The sequence below is a fragment of the Elgaria multicarinata genome, chromosome 5, assembly GCF_023053635.1.
Source record: "Elgaria multicarinata webbii isolate HBS135686 ecotype San Diego chromosome 5, rElgMul1.1.pri, whole genome shotgun sequence".
NCBI classification, from domain to species: domain Eukaryota; kingdom Metazoa; phylum Chordata; class Lepidosauria; order Squamata; family Anguidae; genus Elgaria; species Elgaria multicarinata.
The window spans coordinates 72,696,133-72,712,769 of record NC_086175.1 but is presented as its reverse complement, the minus strand read 5'-3'; the positions used below and the strand labels follow the sequence as shown (position 1 = coordinate 72,712,769).

The 16,637-nt window shown below is 39.6% G+C and overlaps 1 protein-coding gene across 2 annotated transcripts in view; it reads left to right on the top strand.

Moving 5' to 3' along the window:
- The first annotated feature begins 9,285 nt into the window (after positions 1-9,285).
- Positions 9,286-16,637, top strand: part of DYRK1A (dual specificity tyrosine phosphorylation regulated kinase 1A) — a 134,298-nt gene continuing 126,946 nt past the window's right edge. Inside the window, exon 1 of one of the 2 annotated variants that reach the window (XM_063126630.1) lies at positions 9,286-9,836. The gene's annotated coding sequence lies outside the window, so the exon portion shown is untranslated. Of the gene's footprint in view, positions 10,004-16,637 lie in introns of both variants that reach the window. The other variant, XM_063126631.1, reaches the window with a different exon arrangement.

The following is a 16,637-nucleotide window of genomic DNA, read 5'->3' as shown; positions in this document are numbered from 1 at the left end:
TTAATATATAGCCTGTTGTTAGATTCAAATAATATTAAAAACTAATAAAAAAAATATTTATTTATTTATTACATTTCTATACCGCCCAATAGGCGGAGCTCTCTGGGCGGTTCAAAAAAAAAAGTTAAAAATAAATGAATTCAGGATATTTCCTAGATTTTTGCTGATGCTCCCAGCAAAATGATCCATGGATTTTATTTATTTATTTATTTAAGGTAGATTATTAATTAAATAAATATTTTTTACCATAATACACAGTAATATAAAGTAAACAATTTAATAAACATATGTTCTAACTTAATTCCATTTAACATAATCATAATTGACATAAATGTGCTCCCTCCAACCAAGGGATATTATTCATATTTCCAAAATCTCATTACTTCCTCTGGAGGTGGTTTCCCTCACCCCTTTAATAGTACAAATTCTAAAAACTGTTTCCATATTCCTTCAAAATCATTTGTTTTTATCATTCCTCTACTAACTTTCATGTTACATGTTAATTTATCATTAATAGCAATGTCCCATATTTCTTTATACCAATCTTCTATATGATAATCCCCTTGAACCTTCCAGTTCCTAGATATCATTAGTCTTGCTGCCGTTAACAAATTCATTATCAATTCTTTTGTCTCTTGATTTCAATTCAATTCTCCATAAACTGATAATAATGCGACAATAGGTGTCTCTTCAATCTCCATTCCTAAAATTTCTTTTATCTCTTTAAACACCATTTTCCATAATTTTTGTACAAATTCACATTCCCGCCACATATGTAAATATGTTCCTTTCTCTTGACAACCTCTCCAGCATATTGCTGAATTCATCTTATTTATTTTATTTAATTTCACAGGGGTTAGGTACCACCTCCAGAGAAGCTTGTAATAATTTTCTTTTATCCTCACAGACATATTTCTCAACACTCATTGTTTCCACATCCCTTTCCACATTCATTGTTTCCACATCCCTGTTGCCCTATTTGTTCCTTCAAGTCGGTTTTCCATACCATCTTGCCTACAATTTCCATCTCTCCCTTTTCCACTAATATTCTATATATTTCGCTCGTTAAAACATTTATTGATTTGTTTTCTCTTTTCTCATTTTCTTTTTTTAAAATCAGCTCCTCAAACTTCGTAGTTCCTCTACACTCTCCATTATCATTTAACAATTTCTTCGTCCACTGTTCTAATTGAATATAGTTTAACCACGATATATTTCCCTCTTTTAATCTCTCCTTTATTTCTTCCCTAGTTTTCATCCTTTCTAACCAATCTTTTAACTTCCTTACTTCTCTTTCTTTTAAACTTTTTCCCAACTCTTTTTAAATTGTCCAGAAAGTTCCTCATCATTATCACTGGTGATATTGGGGAAATACTCGGAAGTAAATCCTTTTTATATAATCGCCATATTTCCCAGTGATTTTTTAAAGGTAGATTATTAATAAGGTAGATAGTAGGATGAAATTATATTGGTCTGATCTAGAATTTCAGCTCCACTTTCTGAATCTAAAGTGCTTCATAGACATTCTGCAAATCTTATGACATGTATCAAAAATTTGTGGGGGAAATTAATTAGAACTTGTTCAGTAATAATTGTACCCTATTTCTTCGATTCTAAGATACACTTTTCCCCCCATATAAACATTTCTAAAAATGGGGTGCATCTTAGAATCGCGGGTGTGTCTTAGGGTTTTTTTTTTCCTGTTGGTGATACTGAAATTAGTGTGCATCTTACAATCGATGGCGTCTTGCAATCGAAGAAATACAGTATGTCCTAAACTGATTCTCAATAGGTAGGGGGATTTTCAGATAATGTCAGAAGAACCTTAAATATGACATTAAAAATAAAATACAGTTTACAAGGAATGGGCTCAAAATATGGGAGAAAAAGAAAATACTGGCAAATAAATTATTATTGATCACAATACAGCATTATTTTTAGCACTTTAAAATTACATTGTATGGCTTCATTCACAGTTGTGACCTTCTGCTATATTTAAGGGTTATAAATGTCCCTGTAATTTAAGGTATGTGACTGACTAGTTATTTACAGTCCTTTTCTTCTGATTGGCTGGTTATAAAGCCACATCTTTTTTAGAGATCTTCGTGATAGACAAAAATAAAGCTAAACCACTTGATCCCCTAAAATAACTTTTTGACTCAGTTTATTCCCCAAATATGGCAGGAGGTAGGTCAGCTATCACCACCAAAAACATACACTGATACATGTAGTTTTTAATAACTCAAGTATCTTAAGGCTGGAATGGTTTAATTTTTTAAAAAATGGAGTAAGAGGAGATATTGAGACCATTCTTGACATATAAAGTTGCATCAAAATGAATGTTCTCATTCCAAGAGCGATGATGTAAATGTGAGAGATGTTTCAGTAACGTGTATTACATTGTACCTTTCTTGTTGCTTCGAAACATTTAAGACTAGAGACTTCAGCTACATCTGTGAGAAAAGTGTTACAAAGGTTATTTCGGGAGGATATCCATTGTTTTAAGTATTTAATGTAAAGCTTGGTGGAAAATCTTGTGAGAAAGGAAAGAGAGAAAACGTAGCCATTCTTTGATAAAATAATAATAATAATAATAATCTGACAATGTGATCTTCCCCATTTGCTTTTCCCATTCCTTCTTTGGAATTTGGGTGAGATTAACTTCAGCTGTATAGCAGGACTGGCCCTACCATCAGGCGGCAACTGCTGGGAGCGGCAGCAAGGTATTCAAGGAAAGAGCTGTGTACTACATAGTGTGCCATGTGCACCCCAATGCAGCTGATACCTTCAGTCACAATGAAGGACCCTGTCCCAGTGCCAGTATCAATAAAGAAAGAAAAGTGGTGGTGGTGGAGGAGATTCAACTGCATGTTCAGTTAGCTTTTTTCTATATGGAATGTGAGGGAGCCTGATCTTGCACTTCACTTAAAGCAGCAAAATGTCTTGGGCCATCCCTGCTGAGTAGATCCTATTGGTTGATTCCTGAGTTCATGTTGCACTCACATGATTATGAGATCTTCTGGCTAAAAAGTGGGATATAAATGCTTTACATAAATAAATTAGCACATGGAAAAGATTGTAGGTGATCACACAAGTGAACACATTAGGGGGGATCCACATGCATGTTTTGTTGAAATTCAGACTGAGGGGGGAATAAAATAAATAAATAAAATAAATAAATAAGGGGGGAAAGTGTCATGCTACATTAGGTCAGAGGTCCATGAAGTCCAGCTTCCTGCTTCCAACTGATGTGTTATAAGGTGTTATGTGAAGGAGTAGTTTCTTTTGTCTATCCTGAATTCCTTGCTAATCAACTTCATTGAATGAACCAAAGTTTTAGTTTGATAGGAGAAAGAATAGGTTTCTTGGTTTTTTTCCATACCATGTATCATTGTATAAACCTTTATAAAGTTTTACCCCTTAAATTTTTGTACAATGGATTTGGACAAATCTTAAACCCTGATCAGAACAGTTTAATTTACTGACACACATTTCCCTCCTTTTACAAAATTACAAAAGAGCTTGATTTAATCCAAAAAATTATATCTTAATCTAGTTATGAAAACAGACTTTTCTGTGACATTATTTATCTCTTCCATCTATTAGGGCTGTCAAGATTTGAATCAAGAGCTTCATATCATTGTTTATGGCTACAATAGATTTAACCCAGTGAGTTACTTAGGATTGTATGCAGCCAAATCACAGAAAGCTCTTTCATGTTTAGAAGGGAATCATGATACACAACACCAGCTTCTGTGATTGGCAAGGAACATGAGCCTCTGAGCACTGCACCCCAGTTTCAAGCTCTAGATCTGGCTCAGGTCCCAGGCCAAGCTCCAGCCTTGAGTTCACTTCCTAGGTTAGAGAAAAATTAGCTTCTGTTTATCCACTGTTAAAGGCACCTAGGGCAGAATCTAAGCCTTCACATGATCACGACAACAATTAATGGCTGTGATCCAGATAAAGTTAGTTGTTACTAAGCCCTATTGAAAGTAAAGGGACTTGAATGTTCAATTCATTTCAATGGGCTTTAGTCATGCCTATCTTTAGCTGGATTGGACACAATACTTTTAGATTTGGAGTAACTCATGAGTAACATGTTGGTAGAGCTTTAGCCATTCAGCTTTCCATGTTCTATTGGAAGAACAGTCACCTTAAAATTCTATAAGCAATTTGCAAAATAAATTGCCTATCAAAGGAAGGAAGAGAAAGATATCTCACAGTTATATAGAAAAATATTATTAAACTAGATTTTAAGCAAACAATTTGTCCTATTTTACGAGTGCCTATGGTTCCTTAGTATAAAAAGTCAATCTTAAAAGGAATTACCCAAAATTAATTAATGGGCAATAAACCACCTCAGCCTAATCTACTTCACAGAGTTATTGTGAGGGTAAAATGGAAAGGGGGATAATATACATCACCTCGGGTATCTTATAAGAGGGGAGAAAGGCAGGATATGAATGCAATCATTATTAATAAATTAATAAAAAGGCTGTCCTTGTGGTCACCCACCTTGCCTCAGTTGCTAGGGGCACCTGGAGGAGGGTTTTAGATGACAGCTTTAGGGTCTGGGTAAGTAAATAAGTTAAAAGACTCTTGTTCTATTAAAGTGGCCCCTAGCTGTTGTTATTGTCACTATTGTTCTTAGCATTATCATTATTATCTACATTTCTATTCCACTCAATAGTCAAATCTCTCTTGGTGATTCACAAATTTAGGGTTTTAAAGATTAAAACTAGCACTTGAAACTGAGCCCAAAAGTAGACTGGCAGCCAGCGCAGATGGCAAAGAATTGGAATAACATGATTGTATCAGCCAGTCCCTCTTAATAATCTAGATGCCTTGTTTTGAACTAACTGGAGTTTCTAGTTCATTTTCAGAAGCAGCCCCATGTGTAACACATTGCAATAATCCAAAGGGGAGATTACCAGTGCATTAATAACTGTCATAGGCTCTTTTTGCTCAGTTGGGGTCATATCTGCCTAAGATGATAAAAAGGTGCTACTAAGACTACCTTCACCTGTAGTGACAATGATGGATACAACAGCACCCCAAACTACAAACCTGATTGTTTAGGACAGAGCTGGGCAACTTATGTTCCTCCAGATGTTTTAACCTACACATCCCATCAGCCCCTTAGCTAGCTTAGCCAATGGTGAAGGATCTTGTGGAGGGCCACAAGTTGCCCACCCCTGTTTTAGGTGAGTTCTAGAACAAAATAATTGTCACTTAATTTGGCGGACAAACCACAAAAAGCAGTATCTCCATTTTGTTTGGATAAAATCTCAGTTTACTGGCCCTCATCCAGTCCATCACCCTGCCCAAACACTGGTTCAGAACATTAACTGCCTAATTTGTATTAAGATGAAAAGGAGAGGTAGAATTAGGTGTCATCTGCAAATTGCTGATATCTCAGTCCACATCCCCAGATAACCTCTCCCAGCAGTTTCATGTATATGTTGAAAATTACTTCTGAGTAAACACACATAGGCTGCACATAGCAAGTTTGATTTTAAACATCTATACCAGCAATGCCAGAATAATAATCTTGCATATCCAAAGTAACCTCATCGTTTGTTGGTGTATCCAATTCTAAGTGCTGCAAGTCCTTATTTCCTTATTGTTGCAAGTCTTTGGACTGGATCATTAGACTTATATATGAATAGTAGCCAGGCCTAAAGAGATTTATTTGGAATTAAATCTCACTGAATGCAATGTGACTTGCTCCCAAATAAGCATGCATGGGACTTCAACAATAGTTAATCCATTAATTTAAAAATATGTATATCAAAGAGACTTCTGCTATATTTTTATCCCATCAACTTCTGTAATGTCTTTCTCTCCAGTACTTAGTTTTACTGTTACTAATTTGTTTGCTAAATAGTAGCAAAGCAAAAGTGATCTGATTTCTATGCATTTAACTTATACCAAGAGGCTACTGACAAGGAGATACCCACTATTTCAGTTTAAAGCACAGACAGTGTCAGATTAGAAGTGCTGAAACACTTGGAAGAGAACTACACAGTTTATTTTACAGATGGGCCATTTTCCCCACATACATTTAAGGATTCAATGGCCTTATAGGCCCCTTCCAACTCTACTATTCTATGATTCATATGCTGTTGAGGGAACTTGAGTCTTTAAATTAGTTATTGTTGTTAAATGTATATCCCACCTTTCTTCCAAGAAGCCCAAGTTACATGATCCTCTTCCCCATTTTATCTTCTCAACAACCCTGTGAGGTAGGTTAGACTGAGAGCCAGTCATTGGCCCAAAGTCACCCAGTGTTTTTTTAAGGGTCCCTATATACCAGTATTCTTATTGTTTACTGCCAACAACCTAGCCTGTTAATCAGTTTGGAAATTAATGGGTGGTATACAAAGTTAGTCCTACTTAGAGGAGACCCGTTGAAATTAATGGGACTTAAGTTAGACTAACATTAGATACAACCCAATAATTTTTACTTAAGACTGCTTACAATTTATGGTCTATGATTAAAACCAGCATGAACATATGGATGCTCTCACTTAGCAACACATGTATGCAAAAATGCTTCCTGAAGTGTGGTACTATTGCTCACAGATTAATTTGAGCATACTTAGGCCTTAGCTAGACCTAAGGTTTATCCTGGGGTTGTCCCTGTCTGCTCCCGGGATATCCTGTGTGTCATTTACATGAACAGGGATGACCCCGGGATAAACCTTAGGTCTAGCTAAGGCCTTAGATTACAAGTGGGAGCTACAACAAGATGTGGCAGTGTCAGGTATTTTTGTTCATGGCTGGCATCTCTTCTAGGATGTTTCGTTCCCTCCCCCCAGCAATCAGCATTCTGTGACCACTGAACACCATTGTTCTCCGTGGATGGGGCTGTGTTTGGAGTCCTCTGTATACCAGGATATTCATGGTTGTTGTACTCCTGCAAAGCTTTGAGATCCAGTTCCCCAAGCCTGTTGATGCCTCCTTCTTGTATGTGGTACCATTTTGGCTACATAAGGGCCAGCACTCTAAGCTCTATGTGACGAGTGTTTTATTGCATGCTCGTTACTGGGCACTCACGGATTCCTTGGAAGTAGTTCACATGATGTCGTCTGCCTCTTGCATGCCTTCTGCCCATTCTGGTCTTCCTTGCGGCGCAAGAAAAACCAGAAAAACAGTGAAATGTTTTTTAAACTGAAGTTGCTGCTTTCTCCTGCTGTGTGTGGGAGAAGCAGCGTGTTAACAACGAGGGACTGAATGGCCCTCGTGCACCTTGTTTACTTCCTGTTTGAAAACAGGAAGTAACTGAGTGTCCACGGAGAAGTGATGGTAGCCAGCGTTTCTTCCAAGGTGTGATGGAGCATTCTGAGAATGATTAGATATTGGAGATGGGCAACATGTGGCTCCCTGTCCTTTTTTGTGATCCTGCCCCCTCAAATGGCCACCGCTATGCTGCTGAATTTTCGTGCCACAGGTCTCCCTTTGTTTCGAAGCGAAAATATACCTTTCTTTCCACTGAAATTCATGGGTGGTAATTTCAGCAGTGGGATGTGCAGCCCCCAGTGAGTTCCAAAATATGGTGGAAATTGGCCCTCCTGACAGTCCAAAGTTGCCCACTTCTGAATTTCTAAAATCATCAATATATTTTAGAACTTCATTCTTCCATCTTCTTTTACTAGATACATATTGATGTAGTCCATTCATTAGGCAATATTTTGGTGTGTATGTGTGAATGAACAGCAAGAATAATTACAAACTGGACAAGAATTATAATCTAAATTCTGTCCAACACAAGAATTCCACCCAAATTAACACTGATAGAGGACCGTGCATCCTCATGCATTTCTACTTATAAATCCTGGGAGGCTTAGTCAACCCCGAGAGATCCCCCAGTTGATTCTCCTGTCTCAGGTAACAAATCTGCCTAAAACAAATGAATAGTGGTTACAGGTCAGGTCAACGCAAAGTTGGGCTACCTGAAGGAAGTCCAAAGTAGGAGAAATTTAAAGTATTTATACTATTAATGCCATTTTGTAAAAAAAAAAAAAAAAAAAAAGCAGAGGAAGCTTATCACACATGCGGGGAAAAGCCCCAACTGAAGTTAAATTAGTTTGGCCAAATGCTGTGCTGTTTCTTCCTAGCATCTAACATTTGGGGGTAAATGTATGTGTAAAAAAATCTGACATAGCATAGCTAAACATTGTCATAGCTAAACATTGCCAAGCAATGGGCCATTGCCATGCCCCAGGTGTTCAGATAATCCTCAGCAATTCGGCCAGAAAATCCATTGAAACTGATACTAAAAATTAATTTGGCCTAGCAAAGAAATGCAGAGCTGTCCCGAGAGCAAAGCGATCGTGAGTGTATGTGTGAGAAAAGAGAAGACACAAATTGGGCATCCTCATTTCCAGGTAGCAGATTACAGTGGGAAGCAATTCATCAGCTTTCTCTTTCCTTCGCCAGTAGACTTGTACATTCAGAATAACCTATAGCTTCCTGCCCTGTTGTTGCTGTGGAGAGAGATACTACACACTGCTGTATCTATAGTTGTTGCTACAGGGCAGATACTCTTGCCGGGGGTGATTTGACAACTTCCTACCGAATCTGGTCGAGATGTAAAAGTAAACGAACACAAACAATATTGGGTCCTTCTTATGGAGCGCGGTTCGGCAACGCTGCGGTTCGCAGACCTCCCTCTAACCTTGGAGGAGGTTCCGCGGATGAACACTGAACAGGTCTGCTTCTCCTCAGCTCCATTCCCGAAAGAAATCCGCAAAAAGCCCTCTCCGAGCAGGCGCTAATGACAGTGAGAGCGGCGCGTGCCTCAGAATTTATAATATCACAGAACGAGGAAGGGAATGAAGCAGCAGTCGCCAAGGCGACCAAGCCCCGCCTTTGGCCATTCCTCTCCTCTCCCTCAGCGCGGATTCCCGCCTGGCATGGGCGGTGCTCTTGTGGCGTGATTGACAGTTTCCATAGTAACAAGCTCTTCGAGTCGCCATTTTGTCAGTTGGGCTTTTTTTTTTTTTTTTTAAATAATTTCCCTTCCCGCCCGAATTATAACTTTGCGTGGGGTATTCTCCCTTCGAGTTTCGAGGGGGAGGGGGGTGGTTTATCCCACTTCTGGCAGACGGAGCGAGTCGAAGCGGGGCGAGTGTGCGTACAGATCGGAGCGATCCGGAGCGCAGGTCTAGAGAAGCCGGCTCGGCGGCATCAGCGGCGGCGCTCGGGAGGGGGAGGAGAGCGGGGGGCTGGCTGGCTGGCAGGCAGGCAGGCAGGGAGGGGGCGCGAGTGAGTGAGGAGTTCCCGGGGGCTCGGTTCAGCGCTGCGTTCCCCCTCTCGCCCGCACCGCTCTTGCTCTCGCCGCTCTGCCTGGCCTGGGCTCAAGCAGCAGACGAAGCCGAGACGCCGCCGCCGCGCTGGGTCCGGGCCCTGCTGCCGATCGCTGCGCAGGTTTGGAACGCGCGCCATTTTGTGAGCGATAGAAAATCTGCCCGGCCAGGAAACGCCGCGGATCCGCCCGCCGGGCCGGGCTGCCCTCCTCCCGCAAGAGGGAGGTGCACGGCTGGCTCCACTCCGGGGCCAAGGCCCTGCTCGACTCCTTAATGCGCGGAGCCCGAGTGTGGCGGGCGAAGTGAGGCAAGCCGGGTGAGAAGACTGCGGAGACGTTGCTGGGCTGGGCCGGGCCGCTGGCTGAGGCGGGGAATGAACTGAACCCACCCGCTGCTGCTGCTGCCGCCACCTCCACTACCTCCACCTCCTTACATCTCGAGAAAGGAGGCCTCGGTCAAGACCCGGACGGCTGCGCCCCCCTCCCCCCGGAGAGCGTCCAGAGGCGGCCACCGCCCCGTACACGGGTAAGTGGTAGGGCCTCTGGCAGCGGGGCCGCCGGCTCAACGACACAGGGAGAGAGGGGCCGCTGCCATCTTGAAGAGGGAGCCTGGGCCGCTCCGGTGGTGAGGAGAAGGAGGCCGACCTAGTGGAGGGAAAGGCAGAACGCCGGATTCTTCTCCGTTAGTCCCGGGTAGGTATGGGGAGGTGAGGGAAAGCTCGTTTTCTGAGTCGCGAAGGTGGCGGCTGAGGCCTGGAGACCTTTCCCACTTGGTTGAGGGATTGGTCCTGGTAGGTCGGCATTGCCCATACCTGGGCCAGGATGGCTGCTGCCCGGGGAAAGAAGAAGTTCTGTTCCCTCTGTAACTCTCCTCGGCAGGTGGGCAGAAAGTCAGTAGTTCTCATTTAACACCTGTTGTAGAAATAGGGTTGATATTTCAGCGCTTGTCTGTAAGTACCTCGACTTCGTATTTCTACTTGGTATGACTGGTGTAGAAGTCCAATGTGGTCACGAGAACTTCTGTCGTGTTTCTGTCAATCTAGGGTCATTGCAGCATGTAAATACTCTCTGTCATCCAGGGAGGGTTTCATTCTGATGCTAAAGAAACAAAAAGAACTCCTCTGAATTGTTGGATTTTGATGTAAAATAGCAGGGGGGAGGGAAATCAATAAACCCAACTAAAATAAATATATTCGGAGTGATTGGATTTGCATTTTTAATTACACTTTATTCTGCTACTGAACTCTTACTAAGAAATAAGTAGTTTTGATTTTAAAGTTACTTTTTCTAAATAGGTATGCTAGACATACCAGTTGAGTCTATACCAAGGCTTGGTTAAAGGGATTTCCCATCAAGAATCCTGATACCCTTCCCTTATCAGAAAACAAGATATTTACTTAAACAGATATGTATACCAATGTTAAATTAAGAAAGCACAATATATGTATAAATTGTCATCTTTATGATATGCCCCATTTTCAGGAAATAGGCATATATACTGTGTGAGTAGTAACCCATGATTCCTCTTTGGTATAAATTAAACTCCAAGGATGCAATCCTAAACACATTGATCAGGGAGTAAGTCCCATTGAACTGACTGAGACTTCTGAATATGCATAGGATTGAGCTGTTGTGTTGAATTCCAAATATTATGATGGTGAATTTTTTATTAGAGAAAATGAGTCAAATGTGAACTTGATTCTATGTGTAATTTCATAGAACTTGGTTGAAACTATGTGAGTAAGAGAGAACTTACTTGTGCCATGTCAGAAGGACTCTAAAGACTTGTACTAGTGTATCTGCTTGCAGTCTTGACATGTCATGGGAGATATTGCTCTGGCACAACAATCAGTTTACCCCTATTTTAAGTTATATCTGCTGGCAAAGCAGTTTTTGTGATTGGGGTTTCTGTGTCTGCTTTGCTAGTTCAAAAAGAAATCTGGGAGGTGATGTTCACAGGTAAGAAAATAACTGAATTATGCTTAGATTTTTTTAAAAAAATAGAGACATTTTTGTGGAATAAAATACGTGCACTGCAGTATTTTGGATTTGAATGCTTAGTACATTGTTAAGGATGTACTTTTAGTATACTTCTGAAAGTGCCATGTCAGTGGCAAGCTGCATTGGAAATTACAACCTTAACTACTGTATCAGTGCTATTAGTTTGGAGAATGTTTCAGCTTGCACAGCCTTAAATACTATATAAAGTACTACAGAGATTAATCATAGGACTGTCAGCTCATTCAGTTTTGTTCTACATAATTTCCAACAACAGCTGAATTCTTTTATTTTCATTTAAATGTTGTTATTTTATTTTGCAAAAGCATGGAAGGGGGTTTAGGTGTTTCAGCACTAGCATCTAAAATCAGCAGAGTCCTATGCATGTTTACTCAGAAATGTCTCATTGAGTTCAGTAGGCTTGCCCCCCTGATAAGCTGAGGATTCTATCCTCAGTGTATAAAACTTGGACTATCTTCCTTTGGAGTCTTGGTAAGAATACTGTTCTATTTTGCCAAACATGTATGGTATAACCCAACTGGACAATATGTTAAATTACTGAAACAAAGTAGTTTAGAAGAAATCTTGGTTCTCAAGTGAGTGATTTGAAGAAAATGGATGGATAGTTGTATCAATGTAATGAATGACTTGTATATTACAGGATTTGTTAACTATATATTTGTTCCATGTGGAAGGTGTGGTATATAAGTAACTGTCTAGAATTGTGGCTGGGAACCTTGAGTCCTCCATATGTTTTGGACTAAAACTCTTACAAGCCCTGGCTTAGCATGGCCAATGGGAGGGGCTGTAGCTCAGTGATAGTACATGCTTTGCATGTAGAAGATCTCAGGTTCACTCTCTGGCATCTCTAGGTAGGGCAGGAAAAACTTCCCGGAGAGCTGCTGCTAGCTGGTGTCAATAATACTGGGCTAGATGGACCAATAGTCTGACTCAGTAGAGGTCAGGTTCTATGAGTTCTAGTCCAAAACATCTAGAGGGCACCAGGTTGCCTAACAGTGGTCTAGACTCTTGTAAGGCTGAGTGTAGTCTTCATAGTTAATGTTTCACCATATAGGACAGGACAATGAGATGAAAGTTAGAAAGTAGATTAATATTATGATGCCTTTACCGTCTAGCAAGTTTTGTTTATGTTACAATCCTAAACTTGTTTACCCAGAAGTAAGTCCCACTGAATTTAGTGGGACTTAAAGTGGATTGTAGCTGCAGAAGTATAAAATGCAAAGGCTACTGATTTTCACATGGAAGGTATGTAAATAAAGACAAAATTTTTATATTTTTAAATTAGGAATTCAAATTGATAGGAAATTGATAGGAAATGCAATTGTGAGGTGACATTTACAATCCGACCCTTTGCATGTACAACCCAACTCTATGCATGTTTACTCAGAAGTAAGCCCCACTATGATCATAGGAACTTACTCCTGTGTTTATGATGCAGTCTAAATATCCTTTTTCAAAGTTACCCAAATAAAGTTCTATACATGGTTACTACTTCTATATTTAGGGCATGTTTAGACAGAAAAAAGTCCTACAACTCCCAGCATTTCCCAGCCAGCTACTAGTTGAGGAATTCTGGGAGTTGTAAGACTTTTTTCTGTTCAAAAGAGCTTTGTCTTCCTGATTGATACAGTCCAGCTATAGTTTTTTAAATGAGTGAGAATTACTATCTTGTATCCTAGGTAGATCTTTGTTATAACTTTGTGAATGAATTGCATTGGGATTCTAGAAGATAAGCTTTAAGGGGAACTTTTATTTTATTTTTGATAATCAGGTGATTATATATGGTAATGAAAGAAGTTTGTTAATTCTGCAGAATGTTAAAACATTTTTATTTTACTCTACTGCTTTATTTTAAAAAAAACTTCCAAAAAATAAGAATATTTTTCTTAATTGTGTGGGAAGTAATACTAGATCACTTGCAATTATGAGAGAGTGCAGAATTCTAACTATTTTAGTTTTATTGTTTTTGATTGATGTACACTGCCTTTGTGGCTCTGGCAGAAAGGTAATATGAAATACTAAAACTAAATAATATTGAACTTAACAAATTACATTGAATTCCTATACATGCCCACTCTAAAGTAGGTTACATTGAATTCAATGGCTACCCCTCTGGAGGATGAATTCATTGGGCTTACCCCATATAAGTGGGTATAGGATTGCAGATTTTCAGTACAATCCTGTTCACTTACTCCCAGATGCAGTTATAGAATTGCAGATTTAGGGCAATTCCCATGGATCTTTAAACAGAAAAAAGTCCTTCAACTCATGCTATTCGCTAGCCAGGCATTGAATTGTGGGTTGTTGTTACTTTTGGACTCTGCATTATGGTTTAACAATGGGTTGTTTACCATGAATAACCCAGGAAGAGAAACCATTGTTTTTCTTTGGTGGTGAACTCTGGATATTTTGTGGTTAATCTATAGACATGGTTTGCATGGCATGGACCTGGTTTGCATCATGGGTTATTTAATATTTTGATTGCAGTTGAGCCATGTTGTCTGAATCTAGTCATTGTGAGTTATCCCTGATTTGCAGTAGGGATTAAGCCTGTGTTGCTTAATATGTTTTATTTTGGGTTTGAACTGGGTTATTGATACGTGTGAATCAGGTCAATAGTATGTTTACATCTGGAGAATTTCAATTCTACCTAAAGTTTTTGTCAAACACAGAATCCTTAGGGAGATTTCAAAGTTAAGGTTTTTACCATTCAGTAATGTGGGGTTTTCTAAGAAAAGCTTGAATTAGAAAATTTTCTAGAAAAAAATCCTATGCGAATTAGGATAAGTAGGCTAGCTTATTGGAAATTTGTCAGTTTGCATTGGAATTTGTTTGGGTCCCTTAGGGAGTTACCTAATTTAGCATGTTTGTTTTACTTGTATTTAACAAGTAACTCCCTCTCCCCCCAATATACCCTGTGTATTTGAGCTGAAATGTTTTTTTTTGGGGGGGGTTATTAAAGCACACAATGTGACTTACATTATGTACATTTTTTTATTAGAATAATTATAAAAATGTAAGAACAATAACATATACTTCTTTTACATTGTTTATATTTAAGGAAAAACTCAAAGGTACTGAAAACTTTTGACATGCTAATAAGAACTATGTATGTATGTTATGCTCACAACTACTCATTTACTTCAACTGAGTTCAACTCTCTTCCCTGAGGTTGCTGGGGTACCTTCAGGTTCTTTGTCTCTTACTTATTAGTTCAATTTCACACTGAGACCTATTTGGATTTCAATGGCATATACGTGCTCTCTCACATCCTTGCAAGGGACAATTAATTAGCATTCATTCATTGTTACAAAATGGAAAATTTCCTTCGGAAAAATAAAGAACTGGAAAATTTTCAGTCCCACATCACTGGTACCACTAAACTTGAAAGGGGTAGAAAATGCTGCTTACAAGGACTTGTAACTTTTGGGTAATTTAGGTAAGTCAACTTTTGGGTAGTTTAGGTAAGTCATTAAAAGTTTGTGGAGGTGTTCAGTAAAGATCACAACCTTTTTATTTTTAATGATAAACTTTGGACCCTGTGCATTAATGTGAATCTGTTGGGTCCTGTAAGATGGGTTGGCAGAAGGTTGGCAGGATCTACTATGGGTGGCTGGCAGTAGATCACCAAAGATTTCAGACTCCCAATTGTTTAACAGTAGCACTAACAAATCCATTCCCCTTCCACCCTAAAGTATACTGCTCAAATGAAAACTTGGGATAACCAGGAGTGGATTTTTGTGTGTGAGGTCTGGGGGCTCTGTTCAGTTCTCAAAACAAATTCCTCAGTCCAAAATATTTATTTATTTATTTAATTTTATTTATTACATTTTTATACCGCCCAATAGCCGAAGCTCTCTGGGCGGTTCACAAAAGTTAAAACCATAATAAAACAACCAACATGTTAAAAGCACAATTACATTCTGTAATTGATTCTGTAATTGATTCTGATTGATTGTGGTTTGCACCAGACTCTGGTTAGTGGATCTTGAAGCTCTGGTAGATCAAACAAGCTTGGACTCTGCTCACCCCTGCAATAAGATAAATCAATGTTGCTATGCAGTCAGTTTTAATTTCAGAGTTTGTATTACCAATTTTTATTTTAAATCTCCGACCAGGAGCATTTGTTTAGTAGCAACTTCAAATCAAATCCTGATCTCCTGAAGTCCATGCTAATACTTACTTTAGGTTGGATCCTGACTGTGGGAGCAATCCTATGTCCCCTAGGCAGTGTTTCTGGGATCCAACTTTGGAACCATGGCTGTGACCACAGAGCCCAGAAACCATGCTCCTCGCCCCCTCACATTTGTAGCCGGCATGGTTCTCTCCATGCCAGCTACTTATCTGTGCTTGGAGATGGGGTAAAGGGGGTGGTCCCAGGGGTGGGGAGGGGAGCAGATTGAGGAGGCTGTGTTATGCAGCTTCCTAGGTGCCCCTGGCCTCCTTTCCTCCTGCTCAGAAGCCCTAGACAGGTGAAATTGCCACCTAGCGAAAATGCAGGGTGGCCAGAGCACAGAGCCTCTATGCTCCTGCATTGCATACTCTGCAGCCTCTGACTTTGCAGGCTGCTGACTGTGTCCATAGGATTGTGCCCTAAATTAGTTCCCATTCATTTCAGTGTTACTTCCGTTAAGTCATGACTAACTTGCCCTATTGATTTCAATGAGAAAAAAGTTTAATTAATGGATAGAGCAATCCTAAGGGGGACCAGGGCATTATGTGTGAGGGTAGTATTACTGTAACTCCAAGGATGTGGTTTTGGCCACTAAGTAGATGGTTGAATTAATTGAAATGTCTGGATTCAGAAGGATTTTGCAACTGAATTTCAGTTGTGGAGAGGGCTATTGCCTTCATGTTCTGTTAGTAAGTTTTCTGGAAACATCTGGCTGAGAACTGTGGAAGAAGGATGCTGGATTAGTTGGACCTTTGTTTGTGGTACAGCAAGGGTGCTCTTGAGTACTTATTGGGCTAAAAACCATCCTAAAAGAACTTACTCTGGAGTGTGCTTAGGATCAGAGTACAATGATATTAAGTAGATTCTTTAACTATAAAAAAGAATAAATAATTTTAACAGACTACAAGTTGGTTGGTAATATAATTATATAAATGCTTGCTAGGCACACAATGATTTATTCCCATGCGTTTTATCAGCAGACTTCTAACTCTTCACGGTTATTCATTTTTCTACCCCTGCTTCTTCCATTACTCCTCATTTCTTGTCCCTGCACCCTGTTTTGGTTCTTAGTCCCATTTTTGCTAGGGAAAAGAAGAGAAGATGGGGAAATGTCAAGTTGTAATTAGTTGATAG